Below are 23,003 nucleotides of genomic sequence, written 5' to 3' on the forward strand. Positions count from 1 at the left end.
TCTGAATTGAGATATGGTAGAACGGGGTGTAGAAATAATAATAATGTTCATTTACGTTCTTTTCTCCTGGATCTCTGAGCTTTTTCAAAGAAAATAGTCCTCTTGAAGGAGCGGCTCCTGAGAACAAAACTAAAAGAGATCCTGTAAGAAATATTTAACATTAAAACAGTAATATTTTATTAGCTTGCACCTAAGAAATTTTTTCCAGCTACTCTTAAAACTCATCCTTGGACTAGTCATTATTTAAAAAGATTGCTCCTTTGAGTTGCTAAAGGAGAGAGATTTTAATCATGAGAATATTTTAATCATGAGAATTAACCAAATATTTTCTGGAACCTAAATTTTCACATTATATTGGATAATACCTAAGGATAAAGCTTCTATGTTATTATTTTCAGATTCACTGTCTATTATTCATTAAGACAGTCAAAAACAGTTTATCAAATTACCGTAAAGTGATTGGTTCAATTATAACTAATTCTCATCTTATTTCCTCTTGCAGATGATTACTTTCTCTATCTTCAAAAAAGATACTATAGTTGTCAGATGATTAGTTTTTTGTTTTATGCATCATTTTTATTAAGTGGCAATTTTTATTTCATTAAAAGATATATTTCCAACTTTCATAATTATCAAATTTTATAATATATCCATGTCATTTTGATTAGCTGTGTACTAATGATAATAATAATAAGAAGAAGAAGAACTTACGTCAATCCAGAAGAGACTTACAACATACAGGGTCTTGGAAAATAAAACAAACATAAAAATTCCAATTAATGTATAAATTTTAATTTTGATAGATATGATGGGGTGATCAGTAAAAGATTTTCAAACTTAAAAATATATTACATAAGAATGGAAATTATGGAGGAAATGGAAATGAAATATGAGTGGAAGAATAAAAGAGAAAATAAAGTATTTTATGCTAAAGAAAATTGTTGATTTATTTTAAATGATGATGGTGGGTATCAAATCATTGTGGAATTTATATTCTATTAAACACAATTAAAATGTTGATATAATTTTATTATTAAATGCTAATATTTACAATATTCCAGATATTGTATCCTTCTAATATAACAAAAACTGTAAATGTAACCTGAAAGATTTTTAAATGGAATATCTGGCTTTCATTTTTTTACAGATATGCAAGTACACACTGCTGTGAAGCAAAAGACACAGTGCTGGGCATGCAGTAGATGTTTAAAAGAATAATTTAAAAAAATCTCTGTGAAATAGGCGGCCTGCCCGGCAGTATAGTGTTTAACTTCACACACTCTACTTCGGTAGTCTGCAGTTTGTGGGTTCGCATCCCAGTCACAGAGCTACACACTGCTCATCAAGCCATGCTGTGGCAGCATGGCACATATAAAATAGAGGCAGATTGGCACAGATGTTAGCTCAGGGACAATCTTCTTCACCAAAAAAAAAAAAAAGAAGAAGAAGAAGAAGAAGAAAAGAAAAGAAAAAATCTCCACAAAATAGGAAGCAAGTTATTAGAGATTTTAAAGCCTGTAATGCTCGGCCATATTTGGCTAGAAACATCTACCTCCAATAAGCATTTCCGTGGGCAAATAAATTCATTCCAAGCATGGATTTAACAGCCAGACCAAGGTTCCCAAGCTAGTATTTGCTTCCATTTCTCACCAGAGAAATTAGAATGACCCTACAAGACAAAAAAGTAAAAGAAAGGCAAAACATGTGAATTCATGTGGCCCAGACACGAACAAGGTATATCGGTAGCATGGCACGATCTTCGGGTGTCTCATGGCCAGAGTACAGGAGCTGGGTGCAACCCATTCAGCTTCTACTTCAGGTTCCTGGACTGGAACTCCCATGATCCATCATGGTTATAGCCAGGCAGCATTCCGTGGTTTTCGCCAAGACTCTAAGGTTCTTCAGAAAAAGGAATTCTGCAAATAGTTGATTTGAATCTCATACATTCTAGCTCTCTTTTAAAATTAATAGATAGCACGCACATTTAAGTTGTTATATAATAAATATTAACATTAGAGTACATCAGTGATTTAAATTATGTTGATGAGTTTATTTATTGATGGATCAGAACTTAGAATAAGGCTACTGTTGACATAGCTGCATATATTTAAATTTCCTGGAAGAGTGTCCTTGAGTATAAAGGTTGTGGCTCTTCTATAGCTTCTTTTTGTTTCAAGCCCAAACATGTCTGGTGCCCGTATTTAATCGCTTCATGAGATAAACGTACTGTCAAAGTGTACACTAGTCCACAAACTACCAGACAAGGTTCCGGTAAATGTGTTGGCCATTGCACCACAGCTTAATGTTCAGTTGTAGAAAACCCATGCAAATACGAAAAGAGCATGTTACAAAGAATTTTTCCCATCGTGATCAGGTTGTGTTTTACTGGATGCGTCTTTAATTATCACGGCATTTATTATACGCTATGGGTGATTCTTTCCTGATATATTTATAAATGTCATATTTTCAGCTCTTGTGTATTGGTTTCATATGATTTCAAATTCACTTGTTTATGACTCAGGTGAAGTTGTTTTAATTTACTTGTTTATGCTTAAAGACAAAAAAAAGTTGTTTTGATATAAGAATGAAGTAAATTGCGTCAGGATCTCGTCATCTCATCTGTTGTCGTTGATAAGAACTCGGTGGCCCAGCTATGGAAGGGCCCCACTGGGGATTTATCAGCAAGAACATACGGACAAGCAACTATGGCAAGGGGACATTTAGACTACGAATACCGTGAGTTTGTGAGACTATTCGAGAGTTTCAGTCTGGGCAAGACAACACTTTGCTGACCTAAATAAACTCTCCAAAGACACTGGGTTATCAGCTCCTTATCAGTAGTGGTGACAAACTGCACAGAGGCCCCATGAAGATCAGCCTGCTGGCCAACACCACACCATTGTTCCCTGGCAACATACTCTAGCAACAGCAAAAGGACTTTTCATTTTCCTTTTGCACTGGCAGCTGGACATCAGCTCTCACTTGGTCAAGCCATCTCTCTTGAGTGTCTCCTCGTATTAAAAGATTCACCTTGAGCTCAATTTGGACCTTATTCTTTTCATCACCCCTTACCTGGAAAAATAGCGTGATTAATCTATCACTGGTTTGGAGTATGCTATGGAATTTCTTCACTGGCTTACTAAGAGACATTATCCTTCATGCTATTGGCTTGTGTAACCACAATAAATCCCACGGTGAACCTGAGCTCTGTAAACTATTGGCAAAGACAGTTTCAGGCTCTGAGCATAAGTTTGCCCCCAAAACAAAACAAGCTCATATGATAAATTCTTAAAATTGTAAATGCACAGCTGGCCAAAAAAGAAAACGTTAAGAGTAATCTAACAATGACTATGACAGAATTCATGCTCAAGCTCTTTGACACAGCTGTTGCTTCTGAAATAGTTAGTCCCATGGCAACAGCATATGCAGCAAAGATATGTGCCAAAAACTCCAAAAAAAGTCACTCAAAGATAGGAAAATACAATAATGGCGCTCATATAATTTACCTTTGGTGTTGGCGAATATTACTCAAGTTGTTGGTATGTGCTTTTCAGGTACATTTTGTTTTGTCAAAATTAATAAAATTATCACTATATAAGAATTGATATATGCTTTAGAATAAATGCAAATATGTAAATGTATATGCATTTGTGTATTCACTATGAATTAAAATAGTTAAAGGAACTCGCCATTTAACTGTGAACCCACCTTTCTAACTTAAGAGCGGGAACAATATCAAGACCTTCCATTCTTTCATCCTCTTTCCTCTTCCCTTCCCAAAGACAGTCAAAATCCTAAACTTCGTTGATAATGCCCTTGCCTTTCTTAGTACAGGTTGACATCACACACACACATACACACACACGAAACATTTATTCAGTTGTGTTTGTGTTTGAGGTTTATAAAACTTTCATCATGCTGTGTTTTACAAAATGTAATCATCAGAAAAGAAAGACATATTCCTGATCATTCTCTTCAGAGGTTTTCTCTACCTCGTGTCTTCTGTACTGAGTAATTCTCTGTCCATTGTAACCATAATCTATTAACTGTTTCTTATCATGTAATGAAAGAAAACCAAATCCAATAGCTGTGTCTCCAAAGGACGGCTTTGGTTAAGGCTGACAGGCAACAAAATGACCATTGCCTTTAGTATTTTACCTTTCAGTTTCACATATCCCCTTTAGCTAAAAGATTCCAGAAATAGGAAAGCTATCTAAGGCAAAATGAGTTATTGTTAATTTTTTTAATATTTTATATTTAAAGAGTAGTATGTGTTCATTATTTTTAAAATATAAAGATAAAAATTTAATTACAATTTAAAGATGAAAAAAATTAATAAATCCATAATCTCTCCCCACCAGTCACTATTATCACCTTTTAAACAGCCTTGAATTTAGCCTTCCACCCATTTCTCCATTTTCAGGTAAATGTACGTAAACCATTTTAGAATTCTTTAAAAAATACTTGGTGATAATGGAGTGAGATGAGCAGCAGGGCATCAGAGAGTCTAAAGGCGTAGGAACTAAGACGTGTTCATCTTCTTCTATGTTGCAGGTACTATTTTAAGAACTTTAATGACAATACCTCATTTAATTTTTTTAAATGCAAAGAAGCTAGAAGCTATCATTTTCGTTTTGCAAAACGGAACAATTTTAAGTTACTTCCCAGCATTAAGCAGTTTGTCTCTGTGGTAGAACCAAGATTGGAATCTGTGTCTGTCTATCTCTAAAATCTTGGTTTCTTCTAAGGAGTAGCAAGAAAGAGTGTCTACAATCACTGCTCTCAGATGGAAGAGGTGGCTGCCTTTGAAAGAAGAGTAAAGACAAAAGAAAGACATAACCATTGCCTTTTGAAGTGCCTGGCAATTTTCTAAAGCAAATAGAATTATTCAATGTGATAATAATTCCGTTAAGTTGGATCATAGTGGCCTCTTCTGGTGAAAACAAGAATATCAAAAATCTTTAAAAATCATAAATATTTAATAAAGAATTTAAATAAATTATACCAAATTAATTTTTACATATTTACAAATGATATTTCCTTATAAATACCAATTCAAAACATGAAAGTACGTATGGTAGATCCTTCTGGTATGGTTTTCCTATATGTCATCAAAATGTACTATGTTATGAGGTAAGTATATTGCACTGGACAAACACATGATGAGTCTTATCAGGTGATCTTAGGTAAATTTCTAATACTTTCTAGGCTTCAGTTTTTCAGTATGAAAAATAAGGAAGGTTGTGACAACAAAAGCAAGAGATATCACAACCACTAGTATATTTGATAGTCATGGTATATAAATAAATGCCATGTGTATTATCATAATGATCTCCATGACAATCCTGTGAAATTCCCAGGATTACAGACCCCAAATTATAAATGAGGACACTAAGGCCCACAGAGATTTCACATTTTGACTAAGTATATTTCTTAGTAGTGGATCCAAGTTATAGACCCAGATGTCTTCATTCAAAGTTAAGTGGACTTTCTGTTACAGAACATTGTTTGTGAGGTGGTGATGGATCCCGTCAATTTCTGCATTTGAAAACCTTTGTCAATTTGAGTTCACTATACCTGCCATCATTATGGACCTGACAATGTCAGGGCAGAAAGATTACTTGGTCCAGTGATTTTCAAACTGTATCTCTCCTTTGATAGCATATTCTTCCCACAGGTAAACAGGAGTAGTGAATAGACAAACCTCCAGCCCCTTGTCCCATGGCAGTTTTGTATTAGACAGGATCCAGTCAGAGAATAGATTACAACACAGTAATCTGAACAAGGAATGTTTAACATCAAGAATTATTATCTAGTAACAAGGGATTAACTTTAAAGGGTAAAGAGAATTCTAAATAACCTAGATTGAAGAAGAGTACCCAAGGAAAGAATAAACTTGGAAGTGGGGATCCCTCACCAAGGCTGGGATTTAAACTTTGTTGGAGAAGTTTTAGTTGAAATTCAAAATATGACGGAGAAATTTACTTGGTTGTCCTGGGTCAGAGCTAGTCCATTCATGCTGGACCAAAGCTGGAGGACAAGGAATCATGGCTTGGACGGGCATGTGGAAACACCCTTCCATGTTGCAGGTGGGCTGGAAGCAAGGGAATTGCAGCTGGGCCTGGCAAGCAGAAAATACTCCGCTAGGATGCAGGCAGGCCCAGTGTGGGAAGCCAACAGCTGGAGTGCTTGCGAGACTCACTGACAACGTACCCATAAGATTGTGAAATTCAGTGGGAAGTTCGTGAAGGTGAGGCTATAACTTGATTGGGGTAAGAATCAGTGGATCTCCCTCAGACGTGCCACTGACTTCCATGCAGAAAGAGTAGAAGAATAAATTAGAGGTAGACCAGACCGGGAAAAGAAACCCCTTCCTCCTGCGGTGTGTCTTCAGCACCCTCTACTGAGAAATCTGAATGTCACGCTAGATGCAAAAGTGAATCGTTTACAGGGTCCGTCTCAGTTCTCACAGAGCAGATAATGAAGGACATCTTTGGAGCTGAAAGACAGTACTTTGATAAATAGTACAGACTTCAACCAGAGCAGTTCCATTCTCATAGGTTTTATATGTTAGGGGACAAAAGAAGTTTTGTTACGGAACCTGAAGTGAGTTCACTCACCCGTTGTGCAGCAAGCCAATCTCTGACACCGGGTGTGGTGGGAGAAAGTAGGAATTTTACTTTTGCACAACGCGGAGCAAGGAGAGAGGGCAGCTAATGCTGAAATCCCAAACTCCCTGAAAAGCTAAAAGGAAGGGTTTTTATTTGGGGCTTTAGGTAGGGGAGGAGGAGCATATGGCCTTGCTGGTCGGAGCTTTCCCACCAGCCTGTCTTTGGCCTTGAGACTACTTGCAGACAGGAGGGCGCTCATGACCTTGCTGGTCAGCAGCTTGCCCACCAGCCCGTATCTCTTTGCGGGAGGAGATAATCCAGGTGCTTGTCCTTGATGGTGTCTGTCTCCATGGAGGATAGTGGATTCTGGAGCCAGGAAGCCAGAGAGTAAGCAGGGAATGAGTGTTTTGGTTTTAACCCCATACATGCTGGGTTTAATGTGAGGAAACTGATATCAGGGTCGGTATCAGTTTTGCTTGATTAAAAAATAAATGAAAAGAGGGAGAGCCATTCTACTAACTCAAAAAATATTTTTGAAAACTACTAATGTTATTAAATATACTCTACTTTGCAGAATAGAAAATTGAGCTCCAGAGAAGGAAAATGGCATGACCTAGGACACGTTGTTTGTTAAAGGTACGTCCAGGACTAGAACCCAAATTTCCAAGTGTATAATCCGTCAAGTCCAGTTAAGGCTTTACTGTATTAAATAGCCTCTCTGATCATACAGAGAAGATGAAGATACACTTTTGTATGTGTGTGTCTGGACAGCGTTAGGCCCTATGGGTAGACCATCATATTAAATATAAGACCAACTAGTGGAATTAGGTTGCTGATGTTACAATGTGGATGATGCTTGAAAACACTTACCCGATTTGCTACGTAAAAGAAGCTAGTCACAAAGGACCACAGATTGTATAATTCTGCTAATGTGAATTGTTCAGAACAGGCAAATCTATAGAGACAGAAAGTATATAATAGTGGTTCTCTAGGGAGTGAATGCTGCAGTTACATGACGTATTCTAAGATCAGGGTCTTGGCAGCTTAGTTATGGCAGAATTTTTATAGTTTGAGAATCAACAGAACCTGAATAAATAACCAAGTGTTAGAGCATGGCACCGGGTGTAAGTGAATAGCTCAGTAAAGGCTATCTGGCTGCACACTGCCAGGGCATCAGCACAGGGACCCATGGCATTAGCATCCCACCACTCTTGGCCAGGTAGCAGCTGAGTTTGAACTGAGATTAAATGATGGGATTTTCTGGTGTCAGACAGTCTGGTTGCTGAGTCCCTCCTCAAGGGTTATGTCAGAGCTTCTGCATTTTTGACAGGTGGCAACATAGAAGCAGCAAGAATTTCTGATAGATAGACAGGTATAAGGATTTTCAAGAATATTGATGGCAGTTGGCTTTGGAGAAAATACTAGATTTTCTGCTAATTTGGCAAGATTGAGCTATTATAACATGGTTATTAAGGAAAATGTGATGTTGGCACACGTCGGCGGGGTCAGGAACATGGTGGCAGCTCATATATGATTTGTAGTCTTTATAAGAATCCTTCAAGCATATTATGTACCTTTTACATCTTAAGAAATTGAGACTTGCAGAGGTTAATAAATTGTCCAAAGTGGCCAGGCTAATAACTAGAGGTGTCTGCACTCAAATCCAGACCTGTGAAGACCAAGTCTATTCTAAGGAGTCCAGGTTGATTGATGGGACCTTAATGTTTATGGATATTGAGATTCTCAAAAATTACTATAGTCTCTCGCCTTGGGCAGCATTTCAAAAGGTCTTACTGTTACATGGATTAGCAATACCCTAAGCATTCCTTAGAAATATGTGCTTCAGAATGACTATTTTATTAAACTCACTTATTATTGGAAAGTTTTTCTTTAACACTTAGATTTCAGTTGTTTCAACACGAGACCAATTACTCACATCAGTCTCCCTCCGAGTGTGAGAATAAACACCCAGATTCCTTGGTGCTTCATACCGAGGAGGATTGCAAGTGTTCCTCTGAAATAACAAAGGTGGATATTGACTGGATATCTTGTGTCAGGAATGAGATTTTCTTTCTATTCACACCCAACCACACTTCTGTCGTAGACTAGCCATCAAATGTCCGTTGAACAAAAATACGCAAAACAGGGTTAGTAACATTTAATATAAATGTTATTTTTTAAACAAAATGTTTTTAGACCTTTGAGAATTGCAGCTTAATTCTTTGTTTTTCCTCCTAGTTTTTGAACATTTCCAGACTGTCAATATACTTTCCCTGAAGAGAAAGGCCACTTGGAAATGCCCTAAAAGCTGGAGCTGTGGTTTCACTGAGCCTTTTGGCTCTTTGGCATTCTAGAGCCAGACCAGTTGATATTTCAGAAAATACTCTAATTTAACTAAGTTAATTTAATTTAATTTAATTTAACTAAGTTGAGTTGAAATAATTCATTTAAAAAAAAATCCTTTCAGGGTCCAGCTTACTTCAACTCCTATTTACACTGGGTAGAATTTTTATGATCTTGGCCTAAAACAAAGCCAAAGAAGTTAGCAGCCTGTAAGGTTGAGAGAAAACCTGTGAACTCTGGTTTTCTACTCCCAGCTCTAAATAAATGAACCCTCCTGGAAGAAAAGGACTCATTTTTTAAATTGTGGGTGTTCATTCATTCTTTTCCTCCTTTGACCTGGCTTGAGGTGGCTTTACAACTCGCTGGAGGTAACTTTGTCAGGGAATGTTTTCAATTTTGCCAAGTGGAGAATAATGCTTCCCATCAGTACTTCTCGTTAAGTATTTCCAACATTCTGCTCCATTTCTCGGCTGTCAATTTTGATGTCTTCCATCATACAGCTTACGTGAAACCCTTTGAGGAATTCTTACTCAATAGCCAAATTGGACTCATTGCCCTTCAGTGTTTCTGTTGTAACTGGCAATGCCTTTTACCAAAAGTTTGATTAAGATGAATTGCAGTCTCATGTTTACCTGTCATCTCCCTCACTAAGTGGTAGATTGCTGAGTGAAAGGATTTGCCTCCTTCACACAGCATTCACAATGCCTTGTGCACAGAGTAGGATATACATATGTATATATAAACTAGCAATTTGTGCTCTGAAAGAGCACTGCATTTTCAGACACAAAGTGTCCTTACTACAAGCTGATGAATGAAGTAGGCTCTCCCCATCCATGGATCTAGTTTGATAAAAAGCAGGTCCAACAGCCATGGCTATGGTAACCCCTCATATCTATCTGTGGCAGCACAATTATCACCGCCTCATCCCAATTCCGGAGCCATTTCCTCCTGAGCTTTCTCTGAACTCAGCAGGCTGAGCCCCCACAGATCCCAGCTCTCATCTAGGAACGAGGACAGGTTGGGATAAATAACCAAGCCTTGAATTTAGCTGACCTAAAAAACCTTTAATGATTGACTCACTGTGCAAAATAAAAAATTTTCAGTGCAGTTTAGTATAGCTTATTTAATAATCGTCCTTCCAGACCTGTGGGGGCTGTTTTACTCGAATTCTTAGAATGACAATTTCTTCTTTCGGTAATAATCCTTCCTTTCACATAAATTTATCCCTTACATTACCCACTTAAAAGAGTTTGTAATTTCACTTAATAATTTCTTATGTCTCCGCAGGACCTTAATTCTTAATTTTCTTAGATATTAATTGTTTTCTATCTGTTCGAACGATAAATTCAAATAACCTTTTCTTTCTTCATGTATTAACTTTTGGGTGCCAAATCATTTGGTTTACACTCTACTGGCTCAACCCCATATCCTGTATCCCACAGAGTTCAACAGAATGAGGCTTTAGAAATCTAACTAAACACACTCACACACATCCATTCACGTAGTGAGTGAACCCCGCTAAACTATCAGGTAACATGTGAGCCTTCTCTGCCCCAAATCTATAGTCTCACCCATGCCCTCTGCAGTTTTATCCTATTTCCCGCCTCCTGTTTCTCTCCTGTTAAGGCTAATTTGGTCCACCTACCTAACAGATTCCAAGATAGTGTCTCCAGCATGCTCATTAAGTTGGCTGTTTTGACAATCCACAGCATCTGCCATTTTCCTCTTCTTCTGAGCACAAAGAGAAGAAGAAAATGACAGATCCTACTGAAGTTGCTACAATGCTAGTGCCCAACGTAAGTACCACTGTTGGCACAACCAGCAATATCAGTGCAAATGCTTCTGATCCCCAGTGTGAGAGCTCTTGTGTCTGGCCAAGTGTGTTATCACCTAATTGTTGCAGAAACTGCTACGAGGCGCTCACAATTTTCTAGATCTTTTACCTTCTACTTACTCTTTTATCACCACTCTACTTAGAATTTAAGTAGAGTTCCCCAGGGACTGAGAAATGGAAAGTTTTAAGAAACGGACCATGAAGTACCTCCAAATTATACATACTTTCTAAAACTCAATGCATTACCCTTGAACTAAACTTGGGCACTTGCATGCTCTCTTCCTTAATCCGGAGAGGCTTCCTGAGCTTCCTCAACACTCACTAGGCTCCCCCAACCAATCACACCTGCAAACATCCCCCACCATGCCTGAATGCAGTGGTAAACCAGGTGAGATTAAACTTTAGGTCTGTGGTTTTTGAAAATATCTTGATTTCCTCATTTTTATTTGCCAAATGAGTTGTTGTTCCTTGAAGCCACAGCCCTGGTTTGGGTCCTTCATTATCTCACATATAAAATATAGTTCCTAGCCCCTTCATCAACACCACACCAGCATCGTGGTGTGGCTGCACAGAGCGGGCAACTCTCAAGCAGAAACCCAGAGTTAATCAGATGGTGTTGTTGATTCACAGTTGATTATATGAGTGAATTGTTGGAAACTCCATCTTTTTTAATGAGGCCTGATATGGGCCAGGCCATATACATTATTTATAGTAGTGGAGCTATTAAGGAACAGAACATATAGCAATATTTTCTCAATGGCCCCTGAAGGACAACTGGAGACTTTCATTTTCAAGATTATAATTAGCCAACAAAAAGCCTAGTCTTGGAGAGATGCCAAACATTTTTAAAACATTTGAGGCAACAAAAGAAAGGTCTAATTCTGACCAAGAAGAAAGACAAGGCTTAGAGTATGAAAAAGAGCAGTGACTCAGAGGCAGATATTCCTAAATATTTATCCTGTATCTACACCCATAAGTAATTGTAATGATACTGTTAGTGTCAATGAATCAAAGTTTTATCATTTGTAAAATGATCATTATTTGCAGGATTGTTCTAAATAATTCAGATGATAAGTAGAAAGAAATTTGCATAGTCCCTGTACCATGGAAGATAACTAACAGCTAGCAGCTGCTATTTTGAAGACTGTTGACTTTATTATTCTCTAACCACTACTCAATAGCCATTAAAATATCCCTAAGAAAATTTTCATTGCCTTAGAAATGTAGAATATTGAAAAAATGCTACTAGCAATCACATAGTCCAGTGATTTGAGGGAATTTTCACATCTGTCATCCATTGAATATGCCTGAATATCAATTTTACATGGATCTAGCTTTTGGATAAAATTAGGGAGACAAAATTGTATCAATTGTACATACTGCATGACCCCACCTATATGACATTCTGGAAAAGGCAAAACTATGGAGTAAGAATGAGCACATTAACAGCAGGAATAAAAGCACTTTTATTTTTTTAGTTTTTTTCTTCTTTCAAAGAATAATATTTATTGAGTGATTACTATGTGCACAGTTCCCAGAGAAGAGAACTGAAGGAAAGATGAGGATTCCTTAGCAAAATGGGTTTTGACCCACAACTCCTGAAGGCTGGCTCAATGTCCGCTTTTCTTTCATTACACAGTGTCCCCTTTTAACCAATTCTGGGACATGTTCCTTCTCTCCTTACCCTTGCTTTTCAGCGAGATCTTGGTTTTCTCCTTCAGAAACACAAAAAGAATTTCACAAAGTTCAAGGAGTGATGATGAGAGGGCAGAAGTAAGCAAAGAGCGAGTTACGCAGAGTAGCTCCTGTGTAGAGAGGTGTTTATAGGTCTGAAGTAAAGGGACTTGCTAAGGATTATAATAAGAGAGATCAGAAGTCAAGTCTGTTTCTTTGAGTGACATGGTTATAAATGTTAAATCCAACTGAGTGACTTCCTTACTTTTGACAATAATCATCTATCTTTGTATGTCAGAGGTGTTTTGTCTTCATGTTCAGCTGAACTGACTTAATTTTGGTAGGGTATTCTTTCTTTCTTTCTTTTTCTTTTCTTCCCTTTTCTTTCTTTCTTTCCTTCTTTCTTTCCTCCCTCCCTCCTTCCTTCCTTCTAAAGTTATTGCTCACAGTTTATCTTCATTCTTAGTGGATACAAAGACTTTATATCACATCTAGTGTAAGCCAAGAACTTGTGTCACCCTCCAGCGTTTTATTGAGTGGTGAAGCACTGCCTGAAAGGAAAGGGAATTCTTACATTTACAGAGGTGATGTGTAAGAACAGAGCTCTGAGAGAGACACACCTGTGTGAGCATCCCTACATAAGCTAGTTCTGAGGTCCTGTGATACCTTTGCCTTGATTCTGAGTCACAGAGGAAAACTCCATCAGTTGCTGCAGAGTGATACCCTTTGAACTCCTGGATGAGACAGTACTGGGTTTCTACTCAGAATTCATGCTCATTAGTGGACAAGAAATATTTTGTATGTGAGTTACCCTAAACTTCTAATCTAAGACTCTTGTGGACAGATAAGTAAATTGAGGCTTCCTGAGGGGAATTGGCTTGCTCAGAGCCATACAGTGAGCTTATAAAAACGTTAAGACTAGGGCAAAGCCTTCCTAGGAGATCCCAGTGCTCTGTGCTTCATGCAGTTACCAGGAATATAAAGGGGAGAACCCTCTTCATTGCTCCCAAGTTGCATCATTAACCTGACAGTAGTACTTGTCACCTCCCTTCTTGGCTTGCTTCATTCAAAAGAGCAGAATGCTGTGATAGAATCAGATAAAAGTCAAGGGACCCAGGTTTCTAATGTATCCTTGCTACTTTGTTCTCTTAATATCTGAGAAGTTACTTTTTTCTTCTTATGAAGAACCTTTAAATAGGTAATTATCTTATTGTAGTCACTTCCCTTTGAGCTGAATTGTGTTTCCAGGGGGGCTGGCTAGACGATATTCTAGAGTAGGCACTGGGCTGCATTCAAAATTATCCCTTCCCATCCCACCCCTCTCCTTCCACAACTCAAATAATGAGATGAGATCATTCCTAGATGCCTTGACTAGTGTGTCCTTTCAGGAAAGCCCTTTCAGGACAGGCAGCTGGGTTTTCATTGTAAACATATGTGGATGGGCCATCTTCTGGTCCCAACAGCAGCTCACACATACCAAGCATCAAGGGTGGATATAACTGACATCCTCAAGTGGTACTTGCTACATCAGTTAAAGGAGTTTGGACTGTTCTCTATTGATAGCGAAGCTACCCAAGGGTATTCAGCAGATAAGCAAAATGAATTAGCATTTTAAAAGCATTCCTCTTTAACTTGAGACCTGTAAAAAAAATGGGAGTATGATTAGATGCAGGAAAAGTTGTGGAAGTTCGGATTTACAACAATGAGGCCTGGACTATGGCAATGTAGAAGAAAGGACCTATTTCAGAAATGCTAAGAAGAAATTCTTGAATAGATTTGGATATGAAATAGAAGTATGCAGAGAAGGAGAGAAGGTTTAGAAGGGGAGAAACTGTTGAATTATTGATGAATTGCCTTGAAGTAAGACATGTCCCTTTTACGGCATTCAAAGCAGTAAATATAGTAAAGAGATTGATATATTGGAATTAAGTCAGAAATAAACACGTAATGCTATTCATGTATCTACACTCAGGCTTTTAAAAAACAGCAGAAAGTATCTTGGTTATCTCTTAGTTTTGTTATGTTTTCGAAGATTATTTATGTTTTCACAAGTAGACTTCAGGAGAAGAAAAATTCAAAGCCAAAGAAGTAAAAGTTACAGTGAAATGCAGACCTTTCTGAACAGTACATGCAGGCAAAGAAGAACAGTCATCCCAGGACCGTTAACGTAGCCGAAGATGCAGGGAAGAGCGTAGTGTGAGATGAAACGCAGCTCACAGGATAAGTCGAGACCAGACTGGGATGTCCTGAATGTCATACTTAGTGGTTTGGATTTGCTGATGAATGGGACATGATTTACAGTTTTTAAAAGAAAAGTGATGACACAGGGTGATTCAGAAGGAGCCCAGTGATTGTTGCTGCCCATTGGAGGATTGATTTGAAATAGCAAGACCCAAAATAGAGACACTATCAGGAGACTTGTGAGAAATGGGGAGAAATATCAGAGATTTCATTAGGTAGCGACCCTCCACAGTAAAAGAGGTCTTTACCGCTGCTGACCCCTTCAGATAACCTGTATAATTTATGTCATAAAGATAGCTCACAAATCGAGATAGAGCTTATTATGTGCCCTGCACTAGGTTCTCAAACAAATTAATTCATTTTATGGCCACAACAACCATATGAACAAAATTTTCTCATTAACCCTCTAGTACAGATGAGGAGACTGAGTCAGAGAAAGGTTAGGTGGCCCTCCCAGGTCACAGAGCTGGGCAGTGGCAGACCTGGGCTTCATCTCCTGGTTGATCTGACTCCAGAGTCTGTTCTGTGCCAGCTCATCCAAAGAGGTTCATTCTCTCCATTGTACTTGGTAATCCAGATGGAAGTCGCCTTCTTTCCTGTTTCTTCCCAACTCCCACTCTTCTATCTATTCCTTCGGTATCTAATTTACTAACTGTGAAAGGGAAAAGGGTCTCTCTCCCATCCCAACACTGAGTCTATTGACTTTTAGGATTCTTGAACTGACAAAAGTTAGAGTAACTTTGAATTGGGAGGTTCAGATTCTTAAATAATGGCTCCTCTCTGCTCTCTTGGGCTTACACTGTAACTGCCTGATGTTACTCGGTATAAGTGATGCAAGTTGTTTGAATATCAGCCCCAAAGAAGAATATACATTATAGTGAATTGATCAGAATTGATCTTAAATATCTTTTATTTTAGAGAACTATCATCTTCTCTTCACCTAAAACATCTAATCAAGTGATTTTGACCTCTGAGATTTGGTTCCATATTTGCAATATGCTGTTTACATCATGGGTGTGTTCTAGTGCAAATCTGTTGTGCAGGGGAAACCCTACAAGTAGAAAGGAATAAAACTCTGTAAAAAAAAAATAGCAATTCTTGACCACGATTCTTTAAAAGTGTATTCAGAACACGTTCTGAGCTCCTCTCACCTGGGCAGGCAGGAAATGGATTGTCAAAATAACTCTCTGCAATAGGACCAAGTCAAGTCCACAACAGAAAGAACTTGCCTAATGAAAGAACTGCGGGAATCCAAATGCTGCCTCTTATCTCAAGCACACCCACAGTTTGCCTGAACTCTATTCCAAGTAAAGGCCAAATTGAAAATCATAAAACTCATCTGAAAATAGCTTCTCAGATCCTCCTCCCTTTTTCTCTCTCTCTCTTCCATTAAATATTCTCGTTGTAGGGGATTTCAAATCGAAAAGAAAGACCAAGTAGCTTAGAAAGCAAACCCCAGTGTAAAGAGTAGAAAGATTTATATGGCAAGAAAATGAGCTCAGATATTGGATAGAAAATGAAGATTAGTGTGCAGGTAGGAGAATTTGGTTACAAAACCACTGCCCTATCAATCAGGTGTCTAGCGTAGAAATGACTAAGCAATAAAAAAGTGAGAAAAATCATTTTGTGAGAAAGCAAGGATGCTAATCTACCTGTAGTTACTAATAATCATTGAAATATTTAAAAATCTAAAATGAAAGAGAGTCGGTAATAACAACAAAAATAAACTTCTTGTATAAACCTCTGTATCACCTCTTATATAGAAAGATTAATATACTTTATTAAAAAGTTATAAAAATAGAAAAGTTTCTTCTCACATAAAAATCAAATCTGATGTAGGACTATTTTGAATAGCCATCTCTGCTTGGATGTTCAAATGAGCATTCATGTTATAAAAATTCAGGTCCACTTACAGATTATAGAAAGGGTAAAAATCAAAGCTCCCTTGAAAATATTAGGGTGCCAAAGGTACAAAAAAATGTGCAGTATTTTCATGCACCAAAATGTGATTTCAGTCTTGAAAGTTGAACACTAATATTCTTGGGCTCTTTGTTTCCAAGTGGTGTGTTGGTGTGTATCAGGGGGAAGGGGAGGGGTTGTTAATTTAATTATTGTGCAGAATGAATAATAACAAAGATAATAATCACAATTTTCTTAGAACTTACTGTGCTCACCACTTTACATGCTTCGGTTTACCCACAGACCCATGAAAATAGACCTCTGTGCCATGTTTATTTTTTAGCCTAGACATTGGCAAACATTTGCAGTGACAGAACACTAACTGCAGAAATTGAATTTTAGTCTGTACCAAATACATCTCCTTGTTTCTCACACACAAAGCCAGCTTAATACCTAAGGAAGAATAGTAAGAACAAAGAGATTGAGCTTAGAAGACATGATTTCAAATCCTAACTATGTCAGTTCTTATTGGTGCTATTAATAAAGTCATTATTAACCTTCTGGGCCCTCAAATGTCTAACATCTAATGGGGGTCATGATACCTGCCCTGTGACTCTCGCTGGTGCATTTCAAGGCTGAAATAAGACAATGATTATGAAATTTCTTTGAAAATTATAAAATACCAGAAAATATAATTGTTAATATTGTTTTCTGCATATACAAACCTCTCTGAATTGCTAGTGTGGGGCAAATAGATACCATTAGCTCAATATCTAAAGCAAGATGCTGGTGTTTATTAAAATTTGTGGGGCCGGCCCCATGATGGAGTGGTTAAGCTTGTGCACTCCGCTTTGGCGGCCCAGGCTTTCATCAGTTCGGATGCTGGGCGTGGACCTAGCACTGCTCATCAAACCATGCTGAGGTGGCATCCCACACAGCAGAACTAGGACCCACAACTAGAATATACAACTATGTATTGGGAAGCTTTGGGGAGAAGAAGAAAAAAAAAAGATTGGCAACAGATGTTAGCTCAGGGCCAATCTTTAAAAAAAATTTGCATAGACGATAAAGTATGGAGGCAAACATACACCAGCAACTCAACCCTCCACCTTCTTAGTGCCTTGAAATTGCAAATATTCTTTTAATCATGCTTACGTGGAATAAATATATAGAATTAGCCATATCCATTATGTCTGCTACATGACAAATCACCCCAAAACTTTAAACCACAACCGTTTATTTGTTCAAGATTCTGCGATGTGGAATGGGCTCATCTGGGTCATTCTTCTTCCAGTGTCATCTGAGGTCAATCCTACTTTACAATCATCTGAAGGTATGATTAGGGAGGGATGACCCAAGATGGCCTTAGTCATATGGCCCTTCAGCTGGGGTGGCTAGAATAACTGGGAGCCTATTTCTCCACGTGGTCTCTCCAGCAAAGTAGTGGGACTTCCATACATGAAGGCACAGGGCTCCAAGAGGGAGAAAACGCAAGCTGCAAGGTACTTGAGGCTTAGGCTCAGAAGTCACACAGCATCCCTTCTCTGGATTCTATTGGTCAAAGTAAGTCACAGAGCCAGACGAGATTCCAGAGGAGGGGGAGACTCCACCTCTTGATGGGAGAAGCAGCAGGTCACATTGCAAAGGAGCATGCAGGAAGTGGGGCATTGTTGTGTCACCTTTGAAAATGTCTTCCACACTAGCTTAGTCCCTTGAGCAAGCCACTGGCGATCTCTGCCAGAGAGCCCTCCTTTCTGTGGTCATGGCTGTCTGACACAGGCACTGTGCGCTTCTAACAGAGACTAAAGGAGTGAAGTCATCCATACTGATGACACTTGTTCTCACTGATGAAAATTCTATTGCCTGCTTTTCTTGAAGAGGAGAAAAAAGCTTTTTTCTCTGATTGCAAAGACTAGCACAAACAGAATGCCACAAGGAACACTGTCTCTGCTTGGGATAAAAGAAAAAACAACATAGGCACACCTTTAATATTAATCCATGCTTTTTTTTACCCACATATTTGTTCAGTAAATATCTTTATATCTGATGAATGGGGAACCCATAGGAGGAAAAAGTTTGGGAGTGAAAAACATGGTTTACGCATACTGGTTTGAAAACAACTGTGAAACATCCAAATGGATAACTTGATACTGATGTTATCTCTGGCGTTTCCTGTTTTTGTTTAAAATTTGCTGCCATCCTCAACTGTGAACATGACAGAAAATCGTTACTGTATATTATAACCTGCCAGCTCAGACTGCTCCGTCCAAGGAAAAAGATCTGATCACACAATTAACCTTTTGGCTCTTCCTTTTCTAATGGAAGGATGCTATATTTTGTCAACAAAGAGTGTAGTGAGTATTCGAATACTGGATCCAAAAATTATAAGGTCGTCTAGATCATCCTTCAAAGTTTATTTTGTACAATAGACTCAACCCTTCGTACCTGTTTATAATTATGTTTGTACGCATACTTGGCCCTGTCAGGAGGGAGGAGGTTGATTACTGACTCAAACAGAAGCTCTGCCCTAACATGCTGAACAGTGCTGCCTTGACTGTTTTTTCATTGTGTGGACAAACTTTGTATTTTTTCAGCAATTTAGGAACTTTGGCAATAGTTTTCAGAGAACAGAAAATAAATTTTCCAGGATCTTAGAGGCTCAACTCTATAACAGACCATATTGTTGGTCTACCAATTCAGGGGTCACCAAAGTATGACCCCTGTTTTTGTGAATAAAGTTTCATTGGAACACAGCCACGCCCATTCATTTACATAATGCCTGCGGATGCCCTGGACCACAGAGATGGTGTGATCTGCAAAGCCTGAAATTTAACCAGTAAGTATCTTCCCAATCCCATTTTCCAGAATTCTATGATTCTGTGAATCGATCTCGTAGGTTTGGGAACTATTGAAGGTTTGGGGGACAGTGGAGGCATGATGATTTGCACGTCCTAGAAATATCAGCTTGCAGGGTTTTTAGAGGACAGATAGAAGCACAGAGTTTGGTTGCAAGGATAAGAGCTATTATCGCAATCTGAGTGAGAATTAATTTCTATCTAGAAACTCAAAATAAAAATAATTATTCTATGAACAAACATGTGAGACATCAGAAGTAAAATTATCTTATTCACAATTTTGCCTCAAATCGACACTATTTATAAACTTAATTCAAAGAGCATGCCTGCCATCACTGCTGTAATTTATTCCCCAGTGAACCAGCAGAGGTAACATAGAAACCCCATCAAACCCCAGGGAAAATAAATATGAACATTAAAAGGTAAAGAAAGATAAATCCTTAAAAGATACAGCTTATAGGAGATGCTGTTTGTATTTTGCTATTAAGACAATGCTCTTTTCCTATTATTTGTATTTTTTCCTATAGTTTCAGCAATCAGTAAAGATTGCTAGCAATATCTTATCAGTTAATGACAAGAACATCTGGGGCCTATCTCCCTGGATGCATTTTAATCAGGTCATTGAAAGGAAACTCAGCAGCTGAAAGCTATCTATTTTCTTTGGGATGATTGCATAATATAATTAAAAGTATTTTATCAGCAGTCATGGCAGAAGAGAGAAGCTCTATGCATGTGGCCTCATGGATGTGAATTGCCAGCATTTTTAACACTTGAGGAACTTGTCATATAAATCATTACCTCATACTCTAAGATGCCATTAGCTTTTTGATGCTTGCTGGCTAGTCAGTGAAAAGACTTCCAGAAAGTCTCTAGCTTTAAGAATCATAAATCCCAGGCAGTGTCACTTGCATTGAGAACACTCATGCAATGCAAGGATCTGAGAACAGAACCTAGCCCTTTGTGCTCAAAGCCACACTAAGATAAAGACGCATCTAGAAGACATCACATGGTTCGCTTACCACAGGGGGGTCTTTCAGGAGATTTGCAGTCAAAAGAGTAAAATTCCTTCTCCACTGCAACGCTTAAGTAGCTACATAAACTGAGAAGTTATTTACATTTCTGGACCTAGTTTATTCATTTGGCAAACAGGTCTATAAATTAAATTTCTGCTTCACAGCATTATGTCCTATGCAATAAGGCGCCCTTGGAGCAATTGCACATGTGCTGCATAAAGGGGTACCTGTTAGCAAATTTAACATATTAATTATACTAATGTGTGGTATGCTTGGCTTTTTTTCACTGTTTTAAATTTAGGTATAATTTATATATACCGAGCTGTACAGATCTGAAGTATTCAGATGAATGAGCTTTGCAATTTTATATACTCACGGTAACCCCCAAAGGAAAATGATATAGAACTTTTCCACCATGACAAAAATTCCCTTTGGCCCCTCTCCAAACAATTCCACCTGCCTGCTTCCCAAGAGAGGCAACCACTTCTGATTTCTGCATTGCCTGTTTTGGTCTTCAAATAAATGGAATTGCACCATACGTGTTCTTTTGTGTTTGTTTTTTTGGTCTCGTCATATTTTTAAGATCCACCCAAGTAGTTGTGTGATTCTTTTTATTTGTATTCAATCCCATGAACATACCACAATTTGTCTGTTATATTGGTGATGGCTTGCAGTTTGGGCTGTTAGACATTATGTTGCCATGAGCATTCTTGAATACGTCATTTTGGGTACCTGTCTTCATCTCTCTTGGGAAAATGTCTAGGAGGGAAAATGCTGGGTAGGAAGGGAGTTGCATGAATGACTTTACAAGAAACTGCCAAAAGTTCTCCACAGTGCTCAGACCGTGTTATAATCAAACTGGAGATGTGAGATGGACCCTCCCATTCAGAATTTGGTTCAGATGTCAAGACTTATGATGCCACACACACACCAAAAGGTATAAAAGGTTTATTACTGACCTACTGAGCCTCCTTAGAGAGGGCAAAGCAGGCTCCTACGTAGATCCAAAACTGCCTTGGAAAAGTAGGAAGGGATGACTGGCTTGGGATTTTATGGTTTTTAGGAGTGGTACTGGAGCGAGGGTTCTCACATGCAGACCAGGGCTTCCATGCTTTGAACTTCCAGCTGGTCTCAACAAGGGAGCACCCCGGCTTTCTTATCAGTGTGTCCAGGTGTGGACCAGAAAAGTGAAGGCTGGAACTTTAAACCTGTCATCAATCAAACCTCGAAAATGGAGTCAATTTACTACAATTTGTCTTTTTGTAATTTTAAGCTTCCTAGTGGATGTGAAATGGTATTTTATTGTAGTTTTACTCTTATTTGGCCTGATAACTAATGATTTTGAACAAATTTAAATGTGCTTATTGACCATTCATATCTTCTTTTGTGAAGTATAAATTCAAAGGTTTGCCTATTTGGATATAAGTCCTTCATGACATGTATGTATTCATATGCGTTTATATATATTCATATATACTCATCTGATATATGCATGTGTATATATACATGTATGTGTGTATACACCTGAATGAATACAAATGAATAAAATATTTTTCATGTAGTACAGCTTTGCTTAGGATAAATTATTTTAGCATTTTTACTTCTCAAAATTTCATTACTTTATGTTTTAATGGAAGATATTTTCAACAGATATAAAATCCTAGGCTGAAAGTTCTTTTTCTTTTTTTCCCTCCAGTGTTTTAAACATGCCATTCAATTATCTTCAATTCACCATGATTGTTGTTGTTAGGATAATTCCACTGTCACTCTTATTATTTGTCCTTTTATGTAAACTGTCTTTTTTTCTCCTCTGATTGCTTTTAACACTTTTTCACTATCTTGCAATTTTTTTTTCAGTTTGTGCTTTAAGCTTTTTTTTAAGTTTGAGTTTAAGCTTTTCCTAGGTATGATTTTCCTTGTATTTATCTTGCTAGAGTTATCTGTGCTTCTTGGATATTTGGGTTGGTGTCTTTCACGTTGGCAATTTCTCAGGCATTATCTTTTCAGATATTACCAGTGACCTAGTCTCTTTCTACTCTCCCTCTGAGGGTTCCATTACACATGTACTAAACTGTTACATTTTGTTCCACAAATGTCATACACATTTTTAAAAAATTTTTTTCTCATTTTCTGCTTTAGTTTTTTTCATGTGTAATCTTAACATGAGATCTACCGTCTTAACAAGTTTTTAAGAGTACAATACGGTATTGTTAACTATAGGCACCATACTGTACAGTAGATTTCTAGAACTTATTCATCTTGTATAAGTGAAACTTCATACCCATTGAGCAACAAATCCCATTTTTCTCCTTCCTCTAGCCCTGGCAACCACCATTCTACTCTCTGCTTCTATGAGTTTGAATATATTAGTTACCTCATGTAAGTGGAATCATGCAGTATTTGTCCTTCTATGACTGGCTTATTTCACTTAGCTTAATGTCCTCCAGACTCATCCACATTGTCACAAATGGAAGGATTTCCTTCTTTTTTACAGCTAATATTCCATTGTACGTAGATACCACATTTTCTGTAT

The 23,003-nt window shown here is 37.9% G+C and overlaps 1 long non-coding RNA gene across 1 annotated transcript in view; it reads right to left on the reverse strand.

Moving 5' to 3' along the window:
* Positions 1 to 23,003, reverse strand: part of LOC139075829 (uncharacterized) — a 31,542-nt gene that overhangs the window by 2,841 nt on the left and 5,698 nt on the right. The window contains exon 2 of the long non-coding RNA XR_011526710.1: positions 56 to 1,669. This is a non-coding gene — a long non-coding RNA (uncharacterized lncRNA). The remainder of the gene's footprint in view (positions 1 to 55; positions 1,670 to 23,003) is intronic.

The sequence above is a fragment of the Equus przewalskii genome, chromosome 14 (genome assembly GCF_037783145.1).
Source record: "Equus przewalskii isolate Varuska chromosome 14, EquPr2, whole genome shotgun sequence".
Classification (NCBI taxonomy): Eukaryota; Metazoa; Chordata; class Mammalia; order Perissodactyla; family Equidae; genus Equus; species Equus przewalskii.